Consider the following 27,423-nt stretch of genomic DNA (forward strand, 5'->3'; position numbering starts at 1 on the left):
CTGCCCCTTTGCCAAAGCTAATCAGAGTTGGATTTCTGTCCTCAGAGTTCTATTACACTGTAGACACCTAAAAATAAGTGGAGCCCTTTGTCCCCAGGCAAGAGGATTCTTAAACAAGGAAAGTGGGTATCATCCTTAAGATCCCCCAAGAAAACCCTACTCTTTCTTTCATAGCCTTTATTCAATATTTAAGTGTATTAGTCCATTTTCACACTGCTGATAAAGACATACCCGAGGCTGGGCAATTTACAAAAGAAAGAGGTTTAATGGACTTATACTTCCTCATGGCTAGGGAGGACTCACAATCATGGTGGAAGGCAAGGAGGAGCAAGTCACATCTTACATGGATGGTAGCAGGCAAAGACAGAGAGCTTGTGTAAGGGAACTCCTCTTTATAAAACCATCAGATGTCATGAGACTTGTTCACTATCACAAGAACAGCATGGTAAATACTTCCCCCCATGATTCAGTTACCTCCCATGGGGTCCCTCCCACAACCCATGGGGATTCAAGATGAGATTTGGGTGGGGACACAGACAAACCATATCATTCTGCCCCTGGCACATCCCAAATCTCATGTCCTCACATTTCAAAACCAATCATGCCTTCATAACAGTCCCCCAAAGTCTTAACTCATTTTAGCATTAACTCAAAAGTCTACAAAGTCTCATCTGAGGGAAGGCAAGTCCCTTCCACCTACCAGTCTTTAAAATAAAAAATGAGTTAGTTACTTCCTAAATACAATGGGGATGCAGGCATTGGGTAAATACACCCATTCCAAATGGGAGAGATTGGCCAAAACAAAGAGGCTACAGTACCCATGCAAGTCTGAAATCCAGCGGGGCAGTCAAATCTTAAAACTCCAGAATGATCTCCTTTGACTCCACGTCTCAAATCCAGGTCATGCCAATGCAAGAGGTGGGTTCCCATGGTCTTGGGCAGCTCCACCCCTGTGGCTTTGCAGGGTACAGCCTCCCTCGTGGCTGCTTTCATGGGCTGGCGTTGAGTGACTGCAGCTTTTCCAGGCAAATGGTGCAAGCTATTGGTGGATATACCATTCTGGGGTCTGGAGGACGGTAGCCCTCTTACAGCCCCAGTGGGGACTCTGTATGGGGGCTCTGACCCCACATTTCCCTTCTGCACTGCCCTACCAGAGATTCTCCATGGGGGTCCCACCCCTGCAGCAAACTTCTGCCTGAGCATCCAGGGATTTCCATACATCTTCTGAAATCTAGGTGGAGGTTCCCAAACCCCAATTCTTGACTTCGATGCACTCACAGGCTCAACACCACATGGAAGCTGCCAAGGGCTGGGGATTGCACTCTGAAGCCATAGGCTGAGCTCTATGTTGGCCCCTTTCAGCCATAGCTGGAGCAGCTGGGACATAGGGCACCAAGTCCTTAGGCTGCACACAGCAGGAGACACTGGGCCCAGCCTACAAACCCACTTTTTCCTCATAGGTCTCCGGGCCTGTGATGGGAGGTGCTGCTGTGAAGACCTCTGACATGCCCTGGAGACATTTCCCCATTGTCTTGGGGATTAACATTCGGCTTCTCATTACTTATGCAAATTTCTGCAGCCAGCATGAATTTCTCCTCAGAAAAATGGGATTTTCTTTTCTATCACATTGTCAGGTTGCAAATTTTCTGGACTTTTATGCTCTGATTCCCTTTTAAAACTCAATGCCTTTAACAGCATCCAAGTCACCCCTTGAATGCTTTGCTGCTTAGAAATTTCTTCCTCCAAAGGTTGCAGTGAGCCAAGATCACGCCACTGCACTCCAGCCTGGCAACAGAGCAAGACTTGGTCTCAAAAAAAAAAAAAAAAAAAAAAAGAAAGAAAGAAAGAAAGGAAAAAAAAAAAGAAATTTCTTCTGCCAGATACTCTCAAGTTCAAAGTTTCACAAATCTCTAGGGCAGGGGCAAAATGCTACCAGTTGCTTTGCTAAAACATAACAAGAGTCACCTTTGCTCCAGTTCCCAACAAGTTCCTCCTCTCCATCTGAGACCACCTCAGCCTGGATTTCATTGTCATATCGTTATCAGCATTTTGGTCAAAGCCATTCAATAAGCCTCTAGGAGGTTCCAAACTTTCCCACATTTTCCCGTCTTCTTCTGAGCCCTCCAAACTGTTCCAACCTCTCCCCATTGCCCAGTTCCAAAGTCCATTTCCACATTTTTGGGTATCTTTTCAGCAGTGCCCCACTCTACTGTCAAAAATTTACTGTATTAGTCTGTTTTCATGCTGCTGATAAAGACATACCCAAGAATGGACAATTTACAAAAGAAAGAGGTTTAATGGACTTACAGTGCCACATGGCTGGGGAGGACTCATAATAACGGCAGAAAGCCAGGAGGAGCACGTCATTTCTTACACGGATGGCAGCAGACTAAGAGAGAAAGCTTGTGCAGAGAAACTCCTCTTTATGAAACCATCCGATCTCATTAGACCTATTCACTATCACAAGAACAGCATGGGAAATATTTGCCCCCATGATTCAATTACCTCCCACCGGGTCACTCTCACAACACATGGGAATTCAAGATGAGATTAGAGTGGGGACACAGCCAAACCATATCATTAAGTAACCTGGAGATGATGTATTTCCTTACTTTTCTCTTAGCCAACATGTCTTTCAAGCCTCCTCTCTAGAATGGAACCCTGATTCTCCACCATGTGTTATCACTGGGTAGGCTTAAAAAGTACCACTAATACCTGAGAGGCCCTTGTTTGCATGAGCCATGGAGATAACTCTGTCCCTTGGCGTCACTCCCCTGAACTGAACTCTGAGTTTTCCCATAGAAGATTCTCTGATTCAATGCCTACACTGCCCATGATAGAAACTCAGGGGAGAGTGGCAATAAAATCACAGAATTAGCTGATAATAGAAAACAGATCAGCACTCTTCAGATAACCAGTCTCCTTCTTTTACTTAAACACAGAGATTTTATCATCCTGTGGCTTTTTCTTCCCAAGCTTAGGAATCACAATGCATTTCAGCATTCTGCTTGGGTTTTATTTTAATTTTTTCCATGGGTCACAAGAACTTTGAATGCATAGGCTTAATCTTCATCCTTTCTTTTTGTATCATAGCTTTCCATCTTCTTGGGATCTCTTTGGATCCTTCATTCTATCTCAAAACCTAGAGCCCAAACCTCAAACTGATACATGGGTGAGGCCTTGAGCTGTGACAAGTGGAGTGGAGAGGTAGTTCTCAACTCTTATATGCCAGGCCATGAATACATCCAAGTATCAAGTTTGGGTTTAAAATAACATGATGACCTTTCTGTCTACTCTTCTAGGACTTTCTGAGTCAAAACACACGCCCAGGGCTTCTTGGTAGTCTCTCCGGACATGAGAGCTACTTTCTCTGTTCATAAAATGAGGGAAGAGGGTGGTCAAGAGGGACTTGCTCATACCCAACATGGTGCCTGTGTCTCTGATGCTCTGACAAGGTTAACTGTCCAGGACCAAAACTCCTGCCTTGTTCTGGAGGCCTGTGTAAGCTCCAGGGTTTCTCTGGGAACTCTTCGAAGATTTTTGAGGTGATATACTGGGAGCGTCTGAGGGGGTCCCTCATTCTTTGGGGGCTCACCAGAGTTAGAATAGTTAGAATAGACCTGTTAGGGCCAGCTGTGATCCCAGTGACCACATTCACTCATAATCTCCATTTGGTTGGGCATTTCTGTTATGTCTTTGAGTATCCTTTCTGTGACAGAGCTAGGCCCTTCCTTGCTTCAAGGAAGAAAGGTTTGGGGAGCATGAAGAAGATGCAGGTTTCCACAACCCCCTGATCTTCTGCACCCCTACTGGTTTCCTCCACCCACAGAGGTGAGGAGAATCACAGCTGCCAAGAAGTTGAAGATGGTTCGCAGGGAAGGCTGTGGGCGGTGGGGTGGGGCAGATGGGCGGCGGGGCGGGGCTTTGGCTTTGGCAGCAACCTGACAATTACAGGACTCAATCTTGGCAAATGCAGTCAGCAGAGAATCAGGGCTGGTTTCAGTGTGTTGAGTCCAGTAGGCTTCCAGGAGGTTAAAAATGTCTGAGGCATGTGTTTGACAACCATTAACAAACCTAAAACAACAAAACCCTTTAGAGACACAAGAGAAAGGAACAATGTGACCAGTGACATTCTCAACTTCCCAAACACTCCTGGTTCAGAAGAGCTGGGAGACATGCAGTCTATTTTAGGAGTTTTATCAGTGACATTAAAAAACCAGTAACACATTTGATATTTCACTTCAATTATTTATCTAAGGAGCCCCTGGGTACGTACAGATACGGAACCATTGGTTGCACAGTAGCCCAGAAGACAGTGTGGGATGCGGGGCCCTAGGAGCTGGGAATTCCTTCTTCCTTGTTCTGACCCCTGCAACTGCTGCCAGAAAGGTTTATGAGCCCTCATCATTTATTATATGACTTTTCTATATTTGGAAACACTTTGGGGGAAACTTTTCCACACTTAGAAAGTCACTACCCGAGTCTCCAGTACATACATTTTTCCACGCCCTTCTTTACACACGGAAAGGTTTATCATTAAGAATGTTCATTTTAAATGCAGTTGAAGCAGAGAGACACAGAGATGATCCCCGCTCCCCAGAGGTTCTGGTCCCTAGCAAGTGGCACACTCTGCCCTTCCTATGGGTCATTCGTGGTGGCTTTTGGAAGGCTGGATGGAGGTGGGGTGTGGGCAGCTTTTTCAGAGATGGAGTAAGTGTCCTCTGTGCTTCTGTGAGGAGGAACTTGGCTCAGGCTCTGAAAGGCTTCTATCCTTTCCTGCCTCATGCTGGAAATGAGCAAGTCACATAAGCAAGTCACATAAGCAAGTCAAGAAGGGTGTATTAGTCCCTTTTCACACTGCTATAAAGAATTTATAAATTTATAAAGGGAAGAGTTTTAATTGACTCACAGTTCAGCATGGCTGGGGAGGCCTCAGGAAAGTTACAATCACGGCAGAAGGCGAAGGGGAAGCAAGGCACCTTCTTCAGAAGGCGGCAGGAATGAGAAGGAATTCAGGAGGAACTACCAAACACGTATAAAATCATCAGATCTCGCGAGAACTCACTATCACAAGAACAGCATGGGGGAACTACCCCCATGATTCAATTACCTCCACCTGGTCTCTCCCATGACATGTGGAGCTTATGAGAATTACAGGGATTATAATTCAAGACGAGATTTGGGTGGGGACACAAGACCTAACCATATCAAGGGGCTAACACGGTGAAACCCCGTCTCTACTAAAAAATACAAAAAATTAGCCGGGCGTGGTGGTGGGCGCCTGTAGTCCCAGCTATTCGGAAGGCTGAGGCAGGAGAATGGCGTGAACCCAGGAGGCAGAGGTTGCAGTGAGCCGAGATTGTGCCACTGCACCCCAGCCTGGGTGACAGAGCGAGACTCCATCTCAAAAAAAAAAAAAGTACAATTATTTCCTCTCTTCTTGTGACAAAAGTAGAACCTGTTGATTTCAGGAATATACAGGTAAGAAAAGGCAAAGGCACCTAAAGTTCCATCATCTTAGGGAAAATCACTATTACCACCCAACTTTCATCTACGCATGTATAATAATGAAAGTAGTAACTTACTGAGGGCCCAGCACGGGTCAGGAGCTGGGCTGTGTGGTTTATATCTACCATTCCACCTAACCCACACAACCGGTCTGCTGGTCACTCGACTGGGTCCCAGCATGGTGTGTGGATGGAGTGAGGGCTCCAGAGCCAGGCTGCCCGGTTCCAAGCCCCACTCTGCCACTCATGAGTGTGTGATCTCCAGCAAGCTGGTTAGCGTCTGTGCCTCAGGTCCTCACCTGTCAAATGGGGGTAATAACATCACAGGTGTCACACGGATTTTCAGGAGGATTAAATGAGTAAATAGGTGTAAAACACTTACTGCTTGGTACTCGCAAGTGCTCAACTCAGCAGAGTCACCTATTGTTTCCTTTGTAGAAATATGGAAGCATGTTCAGAGAGGTCAGTGATATGGTTGAGATCCCACAAGCATTAACTGACAAAGCCAGATTTGAAACTTAAATCTCTTCTGAGTCCAGATCCTTCATGATAGAATATACAAGAGAGGCAGAGAAAAAAATCAGCATTCCCCCACTCCTTAACATTATTCTTTAAGTTGCATACATCTTCTGCTCACTGCATAATACTCCAGCCCTAGATGTGCCCTTGGCCGAGTCTTAGCCAGTGGGTAGAGACCTAGAGGAGTTAGCAAAGGCTCAGCTTTGTTTAGTGCAGTGCCGTCAAGCACAGGAACCCCTGGGCCTCTCACTGACAGGCAGATTCATTTCTAACAAGTCCCCAAGTGAGTTGATGCTGCTGGTCTGAGAACCACACTGAAGAGAGGCTTTGGGGAATTCTGGACAGTGGATCTGCTTTCGCTGGGACCTTCCTGCTGCTGCCTCTTTGGTTTACACAGTTGCCTTCCATCTCCCCTTGTGTCCCGAGTCTGGAACTCAGAGTCCATCGGTACCATGCATCACAGCCTCCGAACTCTGGAGGCAGGTTCCTTGGCTGGAGCCCGGGTGGACTCACCTGGGGCCCACCCACCTGGGGGTGCCAGGTCACATGTCCCAGTCACCAGTGTCAGTTCTGGGGGTTCTGCACAAACACTGCTGGGTTGCTGCTGATCCCAACTGTCTGAAACACTTCAGGGGACATGTGTTTAGGATTCAAAAGAAAAGAAAGATTCACACTGGAGTCAAGCCAGCTCTCGGGGTGGTCGGGAGCATAGGAGGGTGTGAGGCCACAGCTTCGTAAGGGATCATCCACCTCCCACCAGCAAGCCCATGGCGTCAAGTCCTTCCATTCTAAAACCTCTGGGGTCCTCAGCAATACAAACCACTATTCCCATCTAGTGCCCTCTGGGAGCCCATCCCTCAGACAGGACATCCTTCAGAATGTAAGGGAGGTCACCTTTGACACCCTCTGTGGAAACTCCAGGTAGTGGCGACTGAATATGAGAGACAAACTAAGAATTCTGAGTGCGGTAATCAGAGTGGGCATCATGTGAGTGGAATAGCCCCAGCTGTCCAAACCCCTAACATGAAGGAAAATTCTGTCTTAAAAAGGTCTTTCACTGATTTTTCCATGACATGACTAGCTTTTCACTCAGTTGTCCGTCCCAACAGATACCAGTAGGTCCTGACAAAACCTAGATTATGGGGAGAGAGACCCTGGGAATTAGGAATTTCTTCTTGCCTTCTTCCTCAGGACACTCTGTTTCTAGAGCAGGTGATATCTGTGAGGGCTGGTTCGGTTTGCTGCTATTTTCGACATTTTAGAATGAGTTTCCCTCACTTCTGGGGATTTTCCATGGGGACATAAATCTCTAAGCCTCATTCTAGCAAAGCGTCCTCATTGCTACCTCAATTGGGACAAGTGAAATATTTGGAAATTCCCATGGCCTTGGCCCAGACCTTGAAGGGGCAGGTTTTAAAAAGTTCTAGATTCCCTTCTTTCCATGGCAGCCAAGGGCACATTTCCCTAGCACAGCCAGTCCCCCTGGAAACAGCAAGCCCCTGAATTGGAGGCCCCTGGAAGCCTGCCTATGTAGGCCCAAACGTAGCATGAGAATCCTCAATGTACGCAAATAAGCAGAACAGGAAACTCATTTATTAAGCTAAGCCTCCCAGTGTTGGGGGGAAACTTCCTGTTATCAGACATCTGAGAACGGGGTCAGGCCTAGTCCCTCCAGCCCTTGTGACCAGGACCCTGGCTCAGAACCAGAAATCTGCCTGCTGGGCCTGCCATAGTAGGAACAGGGCTGATAGGAGGCAAGCTTGGCCTTCCATGTCAGGTCTGTCCCTTCCTGGCCGTGTGACCTCTTGGAGCCAATGTTTCTTTAAAATGGGGACAAGGATACCTCACGGGGCATTGCGAGAGTAGGGCAACGTATTTAAAAGTGATTTGAAAGCTGTCATGTGTTAGTCCATGGATAATATCTGGGTTTATTATGAAGATTACACTAAATAAGAAACATACATATACACAGTGGTGTTCTGGTAAATGTGTAACAACTGGCTTTCTAGAGGGGAAAGTGCCCCGGTGTTCAGCGTTTGTCCATTTCCATGCTGTAATATTCCCACCAGGGCTCATTTCAAAGTACTAGTGTGATGTCACTGAATGTCAAGTTGAGAAGAAAGGTACAGAGTTGACCCCTCTGGGCTGGTGTGAGCCAGCGGAAGCACACCACTGTTCATATATTTCACTTCCTCTTATATAAAGCACTTAGCACAGTGCCTGGAAAACAGGGGTGTTGACCTCCTCGTCCTTCTCTTTCTATTTTCATTAGCTCGAGGTTCACCAGCAGATAGGGAAATGGCAGCCCCACCCTGTCCTGCTGAATCTGAATCTCCGGATGGTGTGTGTTTTAAAAGCTCCCCGGGGTGATTCTGCTACACAGCCCTGAACAGGAACCGCAGCACCACGCGGCGGGCTCCCTGGGAGCAGTGACAGGGTCCTGCTTGTGTTTGCATCCCCAGTCCCAAAACAGGGCCCGACCCATTTGGTGCTTTCCTAAATGAAGTGATGGAAACTCATTATCTGGAGCTAAAATGAAAGGGGTCAGACCTGCGGAGAAGAGTGTGGAGAGCAGGCCCCACCGATGGCCACGCACTTGCTGGTTTCTCTCCACTCTTCCGCAAGTCACCCCCATTGGCCTGGGCTGTCCCCATCACCACCAGCCAGGCTGGTTCTGCTGCTGCCCCCTCAGTCCTCTCTGCACAGTTCATCCTGTGGGGCCTGTGCCCACTCACTCCACCTCTCTGAGTTATCGCCTTTTGATCCTTGCAGCCCAGGGCCCTTTCCTGCCCCCTTTCTCTTATTACTGCATCTGTGGAGCTCCTCAAGAGCCACCCAGGACAGATGTGTCAGACTCAGACAAGGATGGGGGCTGTGAGTGCCTGTGTGCCTCTCCCCGCAATTTCCTCCTGCCCCTGCTGCCTTTTCCTGGGAGCTCTCCCCCTAGTACAGTGTGTGTCCCTAAGAGCCCTCAGTATATGTTTTTTGAATAAAGAAAAACAAGCTACTGGGAAGGGATAACAGGAAGGGAGGAGAGGAAGGCATTATAGGTGAATTAATTACTCCAGGAAAGACCTGAAGTAATTGGTGCTTCCTTGACCTGAGTATAATAGCAAAGGAAATTTGATTTTTAAGCCAAAAGTGTTCACGTCTCCATCCATCACGGCATATATATGTCCCACCCGTTTTTATGTTCTCTCTCAATCCTGCATGCCAATATAAACACCAGCTTCTTGTCTTTCTCAAGGTAACCCAGAGAAAATGAGAAGATAAATCCAAGGAGTAGAAAAAAATTCCTAAGTCATCTGTGTTAGGTACAAACACAATGACACAATTTTCCCAACTACTAGGTATAACAATTGTACTTCGGAGGAGAAGGGAAGAGCTTACGTGCAAACGGACTAGCGTAGAAAAATCTAGCTTTACGTGGTCCTGCTGGCAGCATGCCTGAGCTGAAACATACCCTCAGACCAAGTGTGTCTTTTCTGATTTAAAGAAAAAAGAGGAAGAGAATTACATCTAAAATAGCCTTTTGGACAGTGTGCTCAGTGCATAAGCACTAATCTGCACACACCCCTGTGAATATCTTTTTACCCCATCTTGAAGATGAGGTAAACACACAGAGCCTTAGTTAACATGCCAGGCGCACACAATCAGTGAATAGCAGAGACAAAACTAACACAGGTCTCCTGACGGCAGAGCCTGTGGCTCTTTCAGCCATGGACATAGGTTCCAGACGTGGCTACTGCCATCGCTTTACAGCAAGTCCTCCAAAACAGATCCTACCATTAGAGTTGCCAGGAGCACAGAGGGAGGGAAGCACTTTTCCTTTTCCTTTCTTCTAATGCCCTCCTTCATGTAAGTGAAGCACAAGAAGAGAGAGAAGGGAGGGACAGTGTTTCCAGCAGGGAAAAGGTGACCAGGAACCAGACAGAAATTCTTCAATTCACAGCTGCTGAGTCTACAGGCTCAAGACACCCAGAGGAATGATGCTAGCTCTTAAAAAAAATAAAGCTTAGAGGAAATAAATGATTATTTAAATTAAAATTAGAAGTATTACCTATACTTGGAATTCATCCCATTGCTTCTGGATTCTGTCTCTGTTAATCCGTTCCAATGAGTCTTGCCCGACTTCTGCCCCAACCAACCTCAGCTAAAGTCCTGGAAGGGAGGGAGTGGGCCTTATTCAACTTAGAACTCTTAGGACCTTGCAGACAGTTGCTGGCAGAGAGTATATTAAAAAAAAAAAAAAAAGTTAAATTAGATTTTCTTTCTGCTACCTTTATTCTCAGGGTAACTTTTCTGCATCTTTCAACTAACTCTCATCCCAGGTTCCCCCTTTCCTCTCAGCTAAGCGCCTTCAACTGGTGCCTCCCCATCTCCTGCTTATATGCAGGTGATAAAAGAGTTTCAGCACTCGCAGAATTATATTAAAATAATATGTTATGCTCTGAGTCAGAATAGACATTCTTTAGGGCAGGAACAGTTTATTATTACGTTTTGTACCCTAAGCATCTAGCACAGTGCCTGACACACGGGAAAGGCTTATTCAACATCCATTAAATAGAATTAAATCTGGCAAAGACTGGTGAAAAAGTGGGTGTCTAATATCTGAAATCTTTAGCCACTGCACTCTTGAGCAAAAAGTCTCTTGAGGACAGGAGTCACCATGTCAAACTAGTTATCAAATACGGTTCTAAATGCAATAGAAGTGGCTTAGTTCCTAACAGCGGGATTTGTGTATTTTTAGGAGTTGAGTATCCGTTCGAAGCATCATCAATTGAAATCGCCCTGGAATCACCTGTGACTAAACAAGGGAAATGAGTATAGACTACAATAAGGCTGTGATAAACTCACAGCCTTATTGAGAGAAAAGAACAAAACAAAACAAAACATACAGCATCCGCTCTCAGGTGAGCTCTACATGGGCAGAGATCCCGTAGAGAGGTAAGTAGGCAGATTCCACACCTTCTGCCCAAATCACAGCATTACAGAAAGCCAGAGTGGAATGTTGGGCTCTGCCTGTTTCTTTACTGCAGAGCTTCTTAGAGACTTTAGTCATCTAATGCCCAGGGCGGCTCTTCATGGAGGGTGTCTTAGTCCATTTTGTGTTGCTATAAAGAAATACCTGAGGCTGGGTGATTTATGATGAAAAGGAGTTTATTTGCCTCTGCAGTTCTGCAGGCTGTACAGGAAGCATGGCACTGGCATATGCATCTGGTGAGGACTTCAGGCTGCTTCTACTCATGATGGAAAGCAAAGGGGGACGGGCACGGTGGCTCACTCCTGTAATCCCAGCACTTTGGGAGGCCAAGGTGGGTGAATTACTTGAGCCCAGGAATTTGAGACCAGCCTGGGCAACAAAGTGAAACCCCGTCTGTTTAAAAAGAAAAAAAGAAAGTGAAGGGGAGCCTGTGTGTGAAGAGAACATGTGGCGAGAGAGGAAGCAGAAGAGAGAGCGGAGGTGCCAGGCTCTTTCTAAACACCAGCTCTCTTGGGAACTAACAGAGTGAGAACTCACTCACCCCTGAGGGAGGCCATTAATCTATTCAGGAGGGATCCACTGCCATGACCCAAACACCTCCCATTAGGTTCCACCTCCAACATTTGGATCAAATTTCACAATGAGATTTGCTGGGGACAATTATCCAAACCATAGCAAAGGGACAGAGCGCACTTGGTTTCTCACACTACTTTGGCCATAGAATCTCTGTTAACATAGAAATTCTGTTAACACCATCTAGGTAATGCTGCACCACATCACAGTCTGCCCTTCATGAAATTCAATTCTGCAAACACTGTGTGTCCATCTCTTCACTATGCCCAAGGAGATGTTCTAGGTTGTAGGAAGGGCCACCAAGAATGAGGGACAGTTTCTGCCCTCATGTAGCTTTTGGTCTCACATGGGAAATCAGAAGAGGCTGAATCAGAGAAGAGTCAGAGAGCAAATCAGGATGAGGGGAAGAGCATGCAAATACCCTAAGCAAGGCCAAAAGTGGTGCTGCAGTGTAAGGGGAAGAGGCAGAGTACCTGGCTTAGAGGTGGATGTGGGACCTGTAAGAAATCTCACGAAGGGGTGGTCTTGAGGAGACAGGCTTTCCACAGCAGACATGAGGTAGAGTAAAGCAGGGAGAGCACCAGAAGGGCAGCAGGAGAAAAGACAGATGGGGAGGGCAGGCTGCAGTGTGGAAAGGGTGGTCAGGAACCACCCCTTGGGCATAAGGTACCAACAAGGAGTGGTGTGATGGGGAAGAATCTTGGGAAGGTGGTTTGGAGTCACATTATGAATGTCACAGCAAAGAGTATGTATTTCATGCAGAACTCCAGAAGGTCTTTAATCAGAGGAGTCACATTTTAGACCACAGAGGCTTCTTAATGCCTGCCCTTATATGATCTGTTAGTTTACAAATAATGCTCTAAGGAGATGACCTATTTTGACACAATGTGACACAGAGTGAAAGCATATCCAGTTTAATTATTTTGTCCATCTATTATCTTTGAAATGATAAAATGTATCCAGAAATATATTTTGTAATAATTAGTGACTAAGTGAAATCTACTGTATTAATTACCTACTGCTTTATAATGCAGTGCTAAGATACAGTTAGCAACTTAAAAACCACACACATTTATTATCTCATGGTTTCTGAGGGAGAGAAATCCAGGCACAGATGAGCCAGGACTAACTTCAGGGTCTATCACAGAGCTACAGTCAAGATGTCAGCCTGGGCTAGGGTCTCATCTGAAGGCCCATCTGGGTTTGCCCCCAAGCTCAGGTGTTTGTTGGCAGGATTTGGTTCCTTTAGGGTTGCTGGGCCACCTGACTTCCTCAGCTCCTTGCTTCCTTCAGGGCTATGGGGACAGTTGGCCCAAGGCCATCCCTAGTTCCTGACCACATGGTCCTCTCCCGAATGGTGGCTTGCTTTATCAAAGGCAGCCAGGAAGTGTTTCTGCTCGCAAGATAGAAGTCACTGTCTTACATAACCTACTCATAGAAATGACATCCTTTCAATGTTGTCAATATTTTATATAGACACAAGGCACTCCGGGGATGGGGATTCCACAAGGCTGAGAATACCAGGAGCCAGAGATTACTGGGGACCATCTTTCAGGCTGCCTGCCACATTGACACTTCACAAAATTCCCAGGTCAGAGTAAACTTATGAAACACTCATAACATTTCAAAATAATTATATCCCAACCGTACCTATAGAACTTGGGATCAACATGGTGAAACCCCGTCTCTACTAAAAATACAAAATTAGTTGGGCATGGTGGTGCATGCCTGTAATCCCAGCTACTTGGGAGACCGAGGCAGGAGAATCGCTTGAACCCAGGAGGCAGAGTTTGCAGTGAGCAAGATCGCGCCATTGCACTCCAGCCTGGGCAACAAGAGCAAAACTCTGTCTCCAAAAAAAAAAAAAAAAAAAAAGAACGTGGGATCAGTGTGGGGAAGCAGTCAAAGATAAATAACCCTGTCAGTCACTGCTCCCCTTAGCGAGACAGGACTCCATTATAAGAACAATCATGGAGGAAGGAAAGTCCCCCCCCAGACCCCAGAGAACCCCTCTTCCTTGCCAGCCTTGTATCCATCCTTAGGACTAAGCTCAGCCAGTCTGCTTTCATTCAAGTCCTTAGACTCTTGCAGGCATTGGGAAAGGAAAGATACTCTTTTGTTCTGTGCAGATGAAATAAGATACTCTTCATTCAGTCTGGTTCATACCCCTTCCTGGGATTGCCTCTTTCACATAAAGAATGTACCAGCAACATTCCTTAAGATGAGAAACCAAATGTTGTCAGGGTTGATTTGTGATTGTCGGAGGAAGAAAGTAAAGACAGACAGGGGAGGGTTTATCTGGATGCATGTAACAGTTAGGGAAGGACAGTCGGATTGGCTGGGTCAGGAGACGGCTAATAAAATACAGTGTCTTTGATCTATAGGTCACCAGTCTATTTAGGGTTGCCCTGAGACATCCCCTTGAAATATGCATTTTTGGAATTCTTCCAGAAAAACTTCAAACCTTAGCTTTATCTTTTTCTTTTTTGTAGTGTGCTGGATTTTATCATTCCCTATGAAGTTGTGGGTGAGATTTCACCTTTATTTGTCCAAAACCATCCAGGCACACAAAAGTGTTCTCCCTATAACCGGTGGTATGTGGATCCTGCCAGGATATGACTATCGGTATTTCTACTACAACTTGGTGAGAAATCACCCCCCTAACCGGAGCTGTGAAGTGGAGGGTCTCAAGGCTGTGCTATTCAACTTGGCCATCACATGTTAACAGGGGCCTTTTCCATCAGTCTACAGAGCCCAGAGGAAATGCCATAGGATATTAAACATGTCAGCACCATGCTTTTCAAGAAGAAATGTGAGAAGCTGGCTTTGGTCACCAAGATGCCCACACTCAATCACTGCCTATGCTGGCCTGGGTTGCCTTAGGTTAGTACCCCCCTATTTATCCAGACAGCATAGGATCTTAACTGTATTAGACAAAAGAAATAAAGAATTTAGAGTGCATTGTCAAATTATCCACATTTTTGCCTTAGGGTAAAACCACCTTATAGTTGTAAAATGTTGTTATATTTTATTTAAGGAGGTGTTTGGTAGTGGGGGTGGGTGGGGAGTTAAAGTCACATGGAGTTAAGTTTGGGTTTGTGTTGTCAAGTTTCACCTCAAAATGCAGTATGATTTTTCAAAAGTCAATTTTATGAGTTGTGAGAAAAATTACTTGAGGAAAGAGCTCAGGTCTCCTCAAAAAGAAGGAAAAGACAAAGAGGTAGAAAAGTGCAAAAACTTGGAGAGGAGAAGGCAGACATTTAGGTTCACATTAAGAGTTGATTGCACTCTTCCTAGTATCTTAAAGCTTTTTACTGTGAAACACAACACACATTTGGGAAGAATGCACAAAACAAAAATGTATAACTTGATGATTTGCCAGAAGAACCATGTTAGCCATGAGCCCAGTTAATAACTATGATACTGCCAGCTCCCTGGAAGTCCTTTAGTACCATTCATCCACCACCCATTTATACCCACAAGAGTAGTCATTAGCCTGTCTGTGGTGGTGATCACTTCCTTGCTTTCCTTGATAGTTTTTATACTAAGCATGCATCACTAAATAACACAGTTTAATTTAATCTGCTTTTTGAACTTATTATATATGTGGAAATATGCAGCATGCACTTTTTAAATTTTTAATGTTTTTAACATCTGGCTTCCTTTGCTGAACATAGTGTTGGAGAGATTCACTCATGTTATTGCCGTGGTATGGCTAGAACATTCACTTTCACTGATGCAGACCACACCATTGCATGAATATCCCACCATTTATGCATCTATTTTACTGTTGGTAGATATTTAGATTTTCTCCATTTGGGGACTATTATAGATAATGCTGCTATAAGCATTTTTGTATGAGAGTTTTGGTGCCTGCATTTGTGCTTGGGTATGTGTGTGCACCCCAGGAGTAAAACTGTTCAGCCATAGAGTATGCATATCTTTGAAGTTAGCAGATATTGCCCAGCTGTTTTCTGGAGTGTTTCTATCAAGTGGTGCTCCCATTAGCATTGTTAAGAGTTACTCCTACTCCACATCCTAACACTTGGTATGCAGAGTCATTTTAACGTTAGCCATTCTTTTGAGTATGTGGTCCTATCTCTTTATTTTAATTTGCATTTCTCTGATGCCTGAGTGTATTTTTGTATTTTTCTTTGGATATTATCCTCTTTTGCAAAATACTTGTTTTTTCCCACTTGATTTTTTTCTTATTGATATATAGTTTTTACATTTTTAAACTTTTCTTTTAGGTTCAGGGGTATATGTGCAGGTTTGTTATATAGGTAAACTTGTGTCGTGGAGGGGGGGTTTGTTGTTCAGATTATTTCATCACCCAGGTACTAAGCCTAGTTCCCAATAGTTATTTTTTCTGCTCCTCTCCCTCCTCCCAGTCTCTATCCTCAAGTAGGCCCCAGTGTATGTTGTTCCCTTCGTGTCTATGAGTTCTCGTCATTTAGCTCCCACTTATAAGTGAGAACACGCAGTATTTGGTTTTCTGTTCCTGCATTAGTTTGCTAAGGATAGTGACCTTCAGCTCCATCCATGTTCCCACAAAAGATATGATCTCATTTTTTCTTGTGGCTGCACAGTATTCCATGCTGTATATGTACCACATTCTCTTTATCCAATCTGTCGTTGATGGGCATTTAGGTTGATTCCATGTCTTTGATATTTGAATAGTGCTGCAATGAACATTCATGTGCATGTGTCTTTATGGTAGAATGATTTATATTCCTCTAGGTATATACCTAGTAATGAGATTGCTTGGTTGAATGGATTTTCTGTCTTTAGGAAAATCACCATACTGCTTTCCACAATGATTGAATGAATTTATACTGCCACCAGCAGTATATTAAGTGTTCCCTTTTCTCTGCAGTCTCACCAGCATCTTATTTTTTGACTCTGTAATAACAGCTATTCTGGGTTTGAGATGGCATCTCATTGTATTGATTTGCATTTCTCTGATGATCAGTGATATTGAGCTTCTTTTCATATGCTTGTTGGCTGCATGCATGTCTTCTTTAGAAGAGTGTCTGTTCATATCCTTTGTTCACTTTTTAATGTTTTTTTTCTTGTAAATTTGTTTAAGTTCCTTATAGCTGCTGGATATTAGACCTTTGTCAGAAGCAGTTTGCAAAAATTTTCTCTCTATCTGCAGGTTTTCTGTTTACTCTGTTGATAGTTTCTTTTGCTGTGCAGATGCTCTTAATTAGGTCCCATTTGTCCATTTTTGCTTTTGTTGCGATTGCTTTTGGTGTCTTTGTCATGAAATCTTTGCCTGTTCTTATGTCCAGGATGGTATAGCCTAGGTTGTCTTCCAGGGTTTTTATAGTTTTGGGGTTTACATTTAAATCTTTAATCCAACTTGAGCTGATTTTTTTTAATATGGTATAAGGAAGGGGTCCAGTTTCAATCTTCTGCATATGGCTAACCAGTTATCCCAGCACCATTCATTGAATAAGGATTCCTTTCCCCATTGCTTTTGTCAGCTTTGTTGAAGATCAGATGGTTGTAGGTGTGCAGCCTTATTTCTGGGCTCTCTATTCTGTTCCATTGGTTTATGTGTTGTTTTTATACAAATACCATGCTGTTTTCGCTCCTGTAGCCATGTAGTATAGTTTGAAGTTGGGTAACATGATGTCTCCAGCTTTGTTCTTTTTGCTTAGGATTGCCTTGGCTATTTGCGCTCTTTTTTGGTTCCATATGAATTTAAAAATAGTTTTTTCTAGTTTTTGAAGAATGTCATTGGTAGTTTGATACAAATAGCATTGAATCTATAAATTGTTTTGGGCAGTATTGCCATTTTAATGATATTGATTCTTCCTATCCATGAACATGGGATGTTTTTCCATTTGCTCATGTTATCTTTGGTTTCTCTGAGCAGTGTTCTGTACTCTCATTGCAGAGATCTTTCACCTCCCTGGTTAGCTGTATTCCTTGGTATTTTATTCTTTTTGGGGCAATTGTGAATGGGATGGTGTTTCTGATTTGGTTCTCAGCTTGGCTGGTTGTTGGTATATAGGAATGTTACTGATTTTCATATATTAATTTTGTATCCTGAAACTTTGTTGAAGTTGTTTATCAGCTGAAGGAAGGACTATAGGGTTTTCTAGATACAGAATTTGGGATGCTCAACCTGTATGTTTTAGAATCATATTTTTAATTTCCACAAAAAAGTAGACTGGAATTTTTATTAAGACTATTGAATATATAGATCAATTTGAGGAAAAACAACATCTTTACTATATTGAGTTTACCAATTCATCAGCATGGTATTTCCCACCATTTTAAAATTTAGGACTTTTTAAAAGTTATTTTATTTTTTAATTGACATATAATAACATGCAGATATTTATGGGCTATAGTGATGTTTCAACACATATAATGTATAGTCTGCCTGAAAATGTTTTTTCCTGCTGATATATGTGCCTTTATCAATCTTTAAAAATATTTATTGCAAAGTATCTGAATTTTTCATGCCATTATAAATGGTATAATTTAAAACTTTTTCCTTTTAAAATTCCTGTAGGCTATGTGTATGTGTAAATTGAGAGGTGATTTTAAAGTCTATGTGGATATTCTGATTTTGAGAATAATTTTCATCAATTCTGAAGAACTGTCAGCCATTAACTCTTCAAATACTTCTTCCCAATTCTCTTTCATATCCTTCTGAAATTCTGATTAGATATATTCTTCTGGAAATCTATCCTCTGTGTCTCTTACCTACTTTTATTTCTCTCCCTGTCTGATGTAGAATGTGCTGAATTATCTCTAGAGCTATCCTTCCCTTCACTAATTCTCTCCTTATCTGTCTAATCTGTTGTTTAACCTACTGGTTCTCAAAAGAGGGTGATTTTGTCCCCCAGGAGACACTTGGGGTGTTGTGATCTGCTGAGATGGATCACGAGTTCAGGAGATTGAGATCATCCTGGCCAACATGGTGAAACCCCATCTCTACTAAAAATACAAAAATTAGCTGGGGAGGGAGGAGCCAAGATGGCCGAATAGGAACAGCTCCGGTCTACAGCTCCCAGCGTGAGCGACGCAGAAGACGGGTGATTTCTGCATTTCCATCTGAGGTACCGGGTTCATCTCACTAGGGAGTGCCAGACAGTGGGCGCAGGCCAGTGGGTGCGCACACCGTGCGCGAGCCGAAGCAGGGCGAGGCATTGCCTCACCTGGGAAGCGCAAGGGGTCAGGGAGTTCCCTTTCCGAGTCAAAGAAAGGGGTGACGGACGCACCTGGAAAATCAGGTCACTCCCACCCGAATATTGCGCTTTTCAGACCGGCTTAAAAAACGGCGCACCACGAGACTATATCCCACACCTGGCTCGGAGGGTCCTACGCCCACGGAATCTCGCTGATTGCTAGCACAGCAGTCTGAGATCAAACTGCAAGGTGGCAGCGAGGCTGGGGGAGGGGCGCCCGCCATTGCCCAGGCTTGCTTAGGTAAACAAAGCAGCCTGGAAGCTCGAACTGGGTGGAGCCCACCACAGCTCAAGGAGGCTTGCCTGCCTCTGTAGGCTCCACCTCTGGGGGCAGGGCACAGACAAACAAAAAGACAGCAGTAACCTCTGCAGACTTAAATGTCCCTGTCTGACAGCTTTGAGGAGAGCAGTGGTTCTCCCAGCACGCAGCTGGAGGTCTGAGAACGGGCAGACTGCCTCCTCAAGTGGGTCCCTGACCCCTGACCCCCGAGCAGCCTAACTGGGAGGCACCCCCCAGCAGGGGCACACTGACACCTCACAAGGCAGGGTATTCCAACAGACCTGCAGCTGAGGGTCCTGTCTGTTAGAAGGAAAACTAACAAACAGAAAGGACATCCACACCAAAAACCCATCTGTATATCACCATCATCAAAGACCAAAAGTAGATAAAACCACAAAGATGGGGAAAAAACAGAACAGAAAAACTGGAAACTCTAAAACGCAGAGCACCTCTCCTCCTCCAAAGGAACGCAGTTCCTCACCAGCAACGGAACAAAGCTGGATGGAGAATGATTTTGACGAGCTGAGAGAAGAAGGCTTCAGACGATCAAATTACTCTGAGCTGCGGGAGGACATTCAAACCAAAGGCAAAGAAGTTGAAAACTTTGAAAAAAATTTAGACAAATGTATAACTAGAATAACCAATACAGAGAAGTGCTTAAAGGAGCTGATGGAGCTGAAAACCAAGGCTCGAGAACTACGTGAAGAATGCAGAAGCCTCAGGAGCCGATGCGATCAACTGGAAGAAAGGGTATCAGCAATGGAAGATGAAATGAATGAAATGAAGCGAGAAGGGAAGTCTAGAGAAAAAAGAATAAAAAGAAATGAGCAAAGCCTCCAAGAAACATGGGACTATGTGAAAAGACCAAATCTACGTCTGATTGGTGTACCTGAAAGTGATGCGGAGAATGGAACCAAGTTGGAAAACACTCTGCAGGATATTATCCAGGAGAACTTCCCCAATCTAGCAAGGCAGGCCAACATTCAGATTCAGGAAATACAGAGAACGCCACAAAGATACTCCTCGAGAAGAGCAACTCCAAGAAACATAATTGTCAGATTCACCAAAGTTGAAATGAAGGAAAAAATGTTAAGGGCAGCCAGAGAGAAAGGTCGGGTTACCCTCAAAGGGAAGCCCATCAGACTAACAGCGGATTTCTCGGCAGAAACCCTACAAGCCAGAAGAGAGTGGGGGCCAATATTCAACATTCTTAAAGAAAAGAATTTTCAACCCAGAATTTCATATCCAGCCAAACTAAGCTTCATAAGTGAAGGAGGAATAAAATACTTTCCAGACAAGCAAATGCTGAGAGATTTTGTCACCACCAGGCCTGCCCTAAAAGAGCTCCTGAAGGAAGCGCTAAACATGGAAAGGAACAACTGGTACCAGCCGCTGCAAAATCATGCCAAAATGTAAAGACCATCGAGACTAGGAAGAAACTGCATCAACTAATGAGCAAAATCACCAGCTAACATCATAATGACAGGATCAAATTCACACATAACAATATTAACTTTAAATGTAAATGGACTAAATTCTCCAATTAAAAGACACAGACCGGCAAGTTGGATAAAGAGTCAAGACCCATCAGTGTGCTGTATTCAGGAAACCCATCTCACGTGCAGAGACACACATAGGCTCAAAAGAAAAGGATGGAGGAAGATCTACCAAGCAAATGGAAAACAAAAAAAGGCAGGGGTTGCAATCCTAGTCTCTGATAAAACAGACTGTAAACCAACAAAGATCAAGAGACAAAGAAGGCCATTACATAATGGTAAAGGGATCAATTCAACAAGAGGAGCTAACTATCCTAAATATATATGCACCCAATACAGGAGCACCCAGATTCATAAAGCAAGTCCTGAGTGACCTACAAAGAGACTTAGACTCCCACACATTAATAATGGGAGACTTTAACACCCCACTGTCAACATTAGACAGATCAACGAAACAGAAAGTCAACAAGGATACCCAGGAATTGAACTCAGCTCTGCACCAAGCAGACCTAATAGACATCTACAGAACTCTCCACCCCAAATCAACAGAATATACATTTTTTTAGCACCACACCACACCTATTCCAAAATTGACCACATAGTTGGAAGTAAAGCTCTCCTCAGCAAATGTAAAAGAACAGAAATTATAACAAACTATCTCTCAGACCACAGTGCAATCAAACTAGAACTCAGGATTAAAAATCTCACTCAAAGCCGCTCAACTACATGGAAACTGAACAACCTGCTCCTGAATGACTACTGGGTACATAACAAAATGAAGGCAGAAATAAAGATGTTCTTTGAAACCAACGAGAACAAAGACACAACATACCAGAATCTCTGGGACACATTCAAAGCAGTGTGTAGAGGGAAATTTATAGCACTAAATGCCCACAAGAGAAAGCAGGAAAGATCCAAAATTGACACCCTAACATCACAATTAAAAGAACTAGAAAAGCAAGAGCAAACACATTCAAAAGCTAGCAGAAGGCAAGAAATAACTAAAATCAGAGCAGAACTGAAGGAAATAGAGACACAAAAAACCCTTCAAAAAATCAATGAATCCAGGAGCTGGTTTTTTGAAAGGATCAACAAAATTGATAGACCGCTAGCAAGACTAATAAAGAAAAAAAGAGAGAAGAATCAAATAGACACAATAAAAAATGATAAAGGGGATATCACCACCGATCCCACAGAAATACAAACTACCATCAGAGAATACTACAAACACCTCTACGCAAATAAACTAGAAAATCTAGAAGAAATGGATACATTCCTCGACACATACACTCTCCCAAGACTAAACCAGGAAGAAGTTGAATCTCTGAATAGACCAATAACAGGAGCTGAAATTGTGGCAATAATCAATAGTTTACCAACCAAAAAGAGTCCAGGACCAGATGGATTCACAGCCGAATTCTACCAGAGGTATAAGGAGGAACTGGTACCATTCCTTCTGAAACTATTCCAATCAATAGAAAAAGAGGGAATCCTCCCTAACTCATTTTATGAGGCCAGCATCATTCTGATACCAAAGCCGGGCAGAGACACAACCAAAAAAGAGAATTTTAGACCAATATCCTTGATGAACATTGATGCAAAAATCCTCAATAAAATACTGGCAAACCGAATCCAGCAGCACATCAAAAAGCTTATCCACCATGATCAAGTGGGCTTCATCCCTGGGATGCAAGGCTGGTTCAATATACACAAATCAATAAATGTAATCCAGCATATAAACAGAGCCAAAGACAAAAACCACATGATTATCTCAATAGATGCAGACAAAGCCTTTGACAAAATTCAACAACCCTTCATGCTAAAAACTCTCAATAAATTAGGCATTGATGGGACGTATTTCAAAATAATAAGAGCTATCTATGACAAACCCACAGCCAATATCATACTGAATGGGCAAAAACTGGAAGCATTCCCTTTGAAAACTGGCAGAAGACAGGGATGCCCTCTCTCACCGCTCCTATTCAACATAGTGTTGGAAGTTCTGGCCAGGGCAATCAGGCAGGAGAAGGAAATAAAGGGTATTCAATTAGGAAAAGAGGAAGTCAAATTGTCCCTGTTTGCAGACGACATGATTGTTTATCTAGAAAACCCCATTGTCTCAGCCCAAAATCTCCTTAAGCTGATAAGCAACTTCAGCAAAGTCTCAGGATACAAAATCAATGTACAAAAATCACAAGCATTCTTATACACCAACAACAGACAAACAGAGAGCCAAATCATGAGTGAACTCCCATTCACAATTGCTTCAAAGAGAATAAAATACCTAGGAATCCAACTTACAAGGGATGTGAAGGACCTCTTCAAGGAGAACTACAAACCACTGCTCAAGGAAATAAAAGAGGATACAAACAAATGGAAGAACATTCCATGCTCATGGGTAGGAAGAATCAATATCGTGAAAATGGCCATACTGCCCAAGGTCATTTACAGATTCAATGCCATCCCCATCAAGCTACCAATGCCTTTCTTCACAGAATTGGAAAAAACTACTTTAAAGTTCATATGGAACCAAAAAAGAGCCCGCATCGCCAAGTCAATCCTAAGCCAAAAGAACAAAGCTGGAGGCATCACACTACCTGACTTCAAACTATACTACAAGGCTACAGTAACCAAAACAACATGGTACTGGTACCAAAACAGAGATATAGATCAATGGAACAGAACAGAGCCCTCAGAAATAACGCCGCATACCTACAACTATCTGATCTTTGACAAACCTGAGAAAAACAAGCAATGGGGAAAGGATTCCCTATTTAATAAATGGTGCTGGGAAAACTGGCTAGCCATATGTAGAAAGCTGAAACTGGATCCCTTCCTTACACCTTATACAAAAATCAATTCAAGATGGATTAAAGATTTAAACGTTAGACCTAAAACCATAAAAACCCTAGAAGAAAACCTAGGCATTACCATTCAGGACATAGGCATGGGCAAGGACTTCATGTCCAAAACACCAAAAGCAATGGCAACAAAAGACAAAATTGACAAATGGGATCTAATTAAACTAAAGAGCTTCTGCACAGCAAAAGAAACTTCCATCAGAGTGAACAGGCAACCTACAACATGGGAGAAAATTTTCGCAACCTACTCATCTGACAAAGGGCTAATATCCAGAATCTACAATGAACTCAAACAAATTTACAAGAAAAAAACAAACAACCCCATCAAAAAGTGGGCGAAGGACATGAACAGACACTTCTCAAAAGAAGACATTTATGCAGCCAAAAAACACATGAAAAAATGCTCATCATCACTGGCCATCAGAGAAATGCAAATCAAAACCACAATGAGATACCATCTCACACCAGTTAGAATGGCAATCATTAAAAAGTCAGGAAACAACAGGTGCTGGAGAGGATGTGGAGAAATAGGAACACTTTTACACTGTTGGTGGGACTGTAAACTAGTTCAACCATTGTGGAAGTCAGTGTGGCGATTCCTCAGGGATCTAGAACTGGAAATACCATTTGACCCAGCCATCCCATTACTGGGTATATACCCAAAGGACTATAAATCATGCTGCTATAAAGACACATGCACACGTATGTTTATTGCGGCATTATTCACAATAGCAAAGACTTGGAACCAACCCAAATGTCCAACAATGATAGACTGGATTAAGAAAATGTGGCACATATACACCATGGAATACTATGCAGCCATAAAAAATGATGAGTTCATGTCCTTTGTAGGGACATGGATGAAATTGGAAACCATCATTCTCAGTAAACTATCGCAAGAACAAAAAACCAAACACCGCATATTCTCACTCATAGGTGGGAATTGAACAATGAGATCACATGGACACAGGAAGGGGAATATCACACTCTGGGGACTGTTGTGGGGTGGGGGGAGGGGGGAGGGATAGCATCGGGAGATATACCTAATGCTAGACGACGAGTTAGTGGGTGCAGCGCACCAGCATGGCACATGTATACATATGTAACTAACCTGCACAATGTGCACATGTACCCTAAAACTTAAAGTATAATAAAAAAAAGAAAAAAAAAATTAGCTGGGCGTGGTGGCACATGCCTGTAGTCCCAGCTACTTGGGAGGCTGAGGCAGGAGAATCGCTTGAACCCAGGAGGCGGAGGTTACGGTGAGTGGGGATTGCGCCACTGCACTCTAGCCTAGGTAACAGAACGAGACTCCGTCTCAAATAAATAAATAAATAAATATAAATAAATAAAAAATAAAAATTCACAGGACAGCTCCCAACAACAAAGAATTATCCAGCCCAAATGCCAGCAGTGTTATGGTTTTACCTATCTTGAGAGAGACACAGAAAGAGATACACACACACACACACACACACACATACACACACACACAAAAAGAGGGAGAGAGAGAGTTGGATTTGTCTGGTTCCTTAGTTCCTTAAGTTGCTCCTCCTCCCTTGGAATAAATATGGAGTAGAGAGAGGCTCCTTTTCTTTTGCTTCCTACCTTGTGGAACAGAAATTTTCTCTCTTTCAAGGAATATTAAGGAAAGAGGAATAGGTGTTCTTCCCAACAACTCCTATATCTGACACCATTTTCCCGTCAGTACCACCCTTAAACCAAGGCAAGGAATCCCTATGCTTTAGGACTTTCTGTTTCTGTCCCTCCTCCAGACACTTTTTGCTTATGCCTAGAGCCTGTATTAGCCCCATCTTCTAGACCACGCTCAGGTAACTGGGACCCCAGGAGTTCCCTGCCCACAGGCCCAAAGCCTGCATCCAGAAGCTGCATGTGCCTCTCTTCTGTGCCCATATTCCTGAGGGTGGAGTGGCGTCTGGTCTGTGCACTCCCAGGTCTGAGTGGTAGCCATGCAGAGCTGTTTGTGGGTGCTGAAGACATGCCTGACACCTGCAGCTGGAGTGTGCACATGTGTACTTGGGACCCTGCAAAGCAGGATAGGGGAAGGGAGCTGACTCTCTCTGCACCCCTTTTTGGTTGAGTTCTGAGATGTTTGAGAACTCCAAATTAAAATATGTCCTTTCAAGTCATTATAAAGGAATATCTGTCAAGATCAAAGCATAAAACAAATTTTATTTAACCATTTCTTTGCTTGATTTTTAACTTTGAAATATTTAGATATATAGTAAGCAGGCCTCTATATGTACTCTGGCCTGGAGCTCCACAAATGTTAATGAAGGGCCTGCTTCCATGTGTTTTATTGAAAAGCTTAATTAAGTAAAAACAAACAAAAAGCCAATATCTCTCAGATATATGTGTATTTATTTATATAAGAAATAGTCTGGAAGGATATACAAAAAAGTTAACAGGGTTAACTTCTACAGGGGTGGGATTTTGGATGATTTTTTTTCTTCTTGCTTATTTGTATTTTCTAATTTTTTGGAGATAAACATGGGACACTTCTGCAATTTATTAAAGGAGGAGGGTGAACATTAATCAGGGCATACCTATCTGAAGAAATCACCCTATGTCCTACTGATAATGATCAGGGGAATCAACTTCATATGTAAAGCACATTCTAGTGCTGTTCGTGTGTGTGTGTGTGAGAGAGAGAGAGAGACAGAAAGAGAGAGTGAGAGAAGGAGCTGGAGCTGTTATGGCATAAGCATGTCTTCTGACCAGACAGCTGTAAAAATCCCAAGACAGCTTTTATCAACCCTGGCACCAGATATCCTCTAGGCCAAACTGATTCAGTAAGTAGAGTGATGAAGGACAAGACTGAAAGATATTCTGCAGCATTGTTTCTCAAACCCCAGGGTTATGACCCCCATGGGATTACAGAAACTGGAGCCAAGTTGCTGCATACTCCTATCCAGGGACTCCACCAGCCCCTGGGAACTGATAGACCATCCACAATGCCCCTTTCTCTTGATCATAACAATAACTAATTGTACACAGTTGCTCACATAGTACTTCACATACATCATCTGATAAATTCAGTCTGGTCTGTAGGGTGGGTATTTGCATTTTTATAGCTGAGGAAATTGGGGCTGAGAGGTTCAGGAGCTCAGGTGTGGTCACAGCTAGGAGGCAGTAAAGCTGAGACTTCATCCAGGTCTTCTAATTCTCTGACTTCATCCTAGTCAGCCACTTCCCCATTTCATCAGTTTTTTGTTTTGCTTTTGCCTGTTACTCCCCATCCTCTTATTCTTTCCTTTTCTTAGCACCAACCTGAGAAATCCTAATGATGGGAACTTGGTTCTTTCTCGTTTACTTCATAAAAATCCATCATGTTTTCTTCTTTATCCCTTCTTCTTTATCCCTTCCCTTATCACCGCTTGCCACCCAGAAATGGGGAAAAGGTTGCTATAGAATGAAAATGCTAATAAACATTTTGGTATCACAGCCCAGCAGCACTGAATGACATCAAGCTTCTGAGTGGGGCACAGAAAAGGTTGTCAGTGTTAATAATCAAATGGTTTCGAAGACACTCTTGCTTGCATCATGTTTCTATATCATTTATTTTTAAAGCACTTTATATGCACCTTCTCAACTGGTATTGTATATAACACCCCTATACAATATGGATCACTAACAGGCTACAGATAATGGAACTGAGGCTCAGAGATTAAGAAACCTCTTCGAGTCTCACAGTAATGGAGTCTTCAAGAAGCACATCTGTCTGTGAACAGCGTTGTGCAATAATTTCTGTGTGCCTATAGATACTGATGTGCATCTGAGCCCTCGATCTGGAAGAGGTTAGCAATGCATGGGTTAGATCCTTAACAACATTAACACGATTTACCTCCCCCTCCCCCTTTCTGGCAATAACATCACAAAAGATTAGAAAATGGCTGATACTTACCGTTCAGAAGACCACTTTAATAATATCAGTTTTCTGCCTCGTAGCCCTTGGCAGGACTCTCTTTTCACAG

At 43.4% G+C, this 27,423-nt stretch overlaps 1 long non-coding RNA gene across 2 annotated transcripts; it reads right to left on the reverse strand.

Moving 5' to 3' along the window:
• Nucleotides 1-4,227: 4,227 nt before the first annotated feature.
• LOC134756719 (uncharacterized) lies at nucleotides 4,228-27,423 on the reverse strand. 2 transcript variants are annotated; one of them, XR_010129817.1, is made up of 7 exons: nucleotides 27,354-27,423; nucleotides 10,087-10,187; nucleotides 9,417-9,511; nucleotides 5,890-6,049; nucleotides 5,586-5,806; nucleotides 4,910-5,022; nucleotides 4,228-4,786 (listed from the first exon to the last, which is right to left on the reverse strand). It is a non-coding gene; the product is annotated as an uncharacterized lncRNA (long non-coding RNA). The 2 variants fall into 2 exon arrangements; XR_010129816.1 differs by having other exon boundaries at nucleotides 10,087-10,247.

This window comes from Gorilla gorilla, chromosome 12 (genome assembly GCF_029281585.2).
Source record: "Gorilla gorilla gorilla isolate KB3781 chromosome 12, NHGRI_mGorGor1-v2.1_pri, whole genome shotgun sequence".
Classification (NCBI taxonomy): Eukaryota; Metazoa; Chordata; class Mammalia; order Primates; family Hominidae; genus Gorilla; species Gorilla gorilla.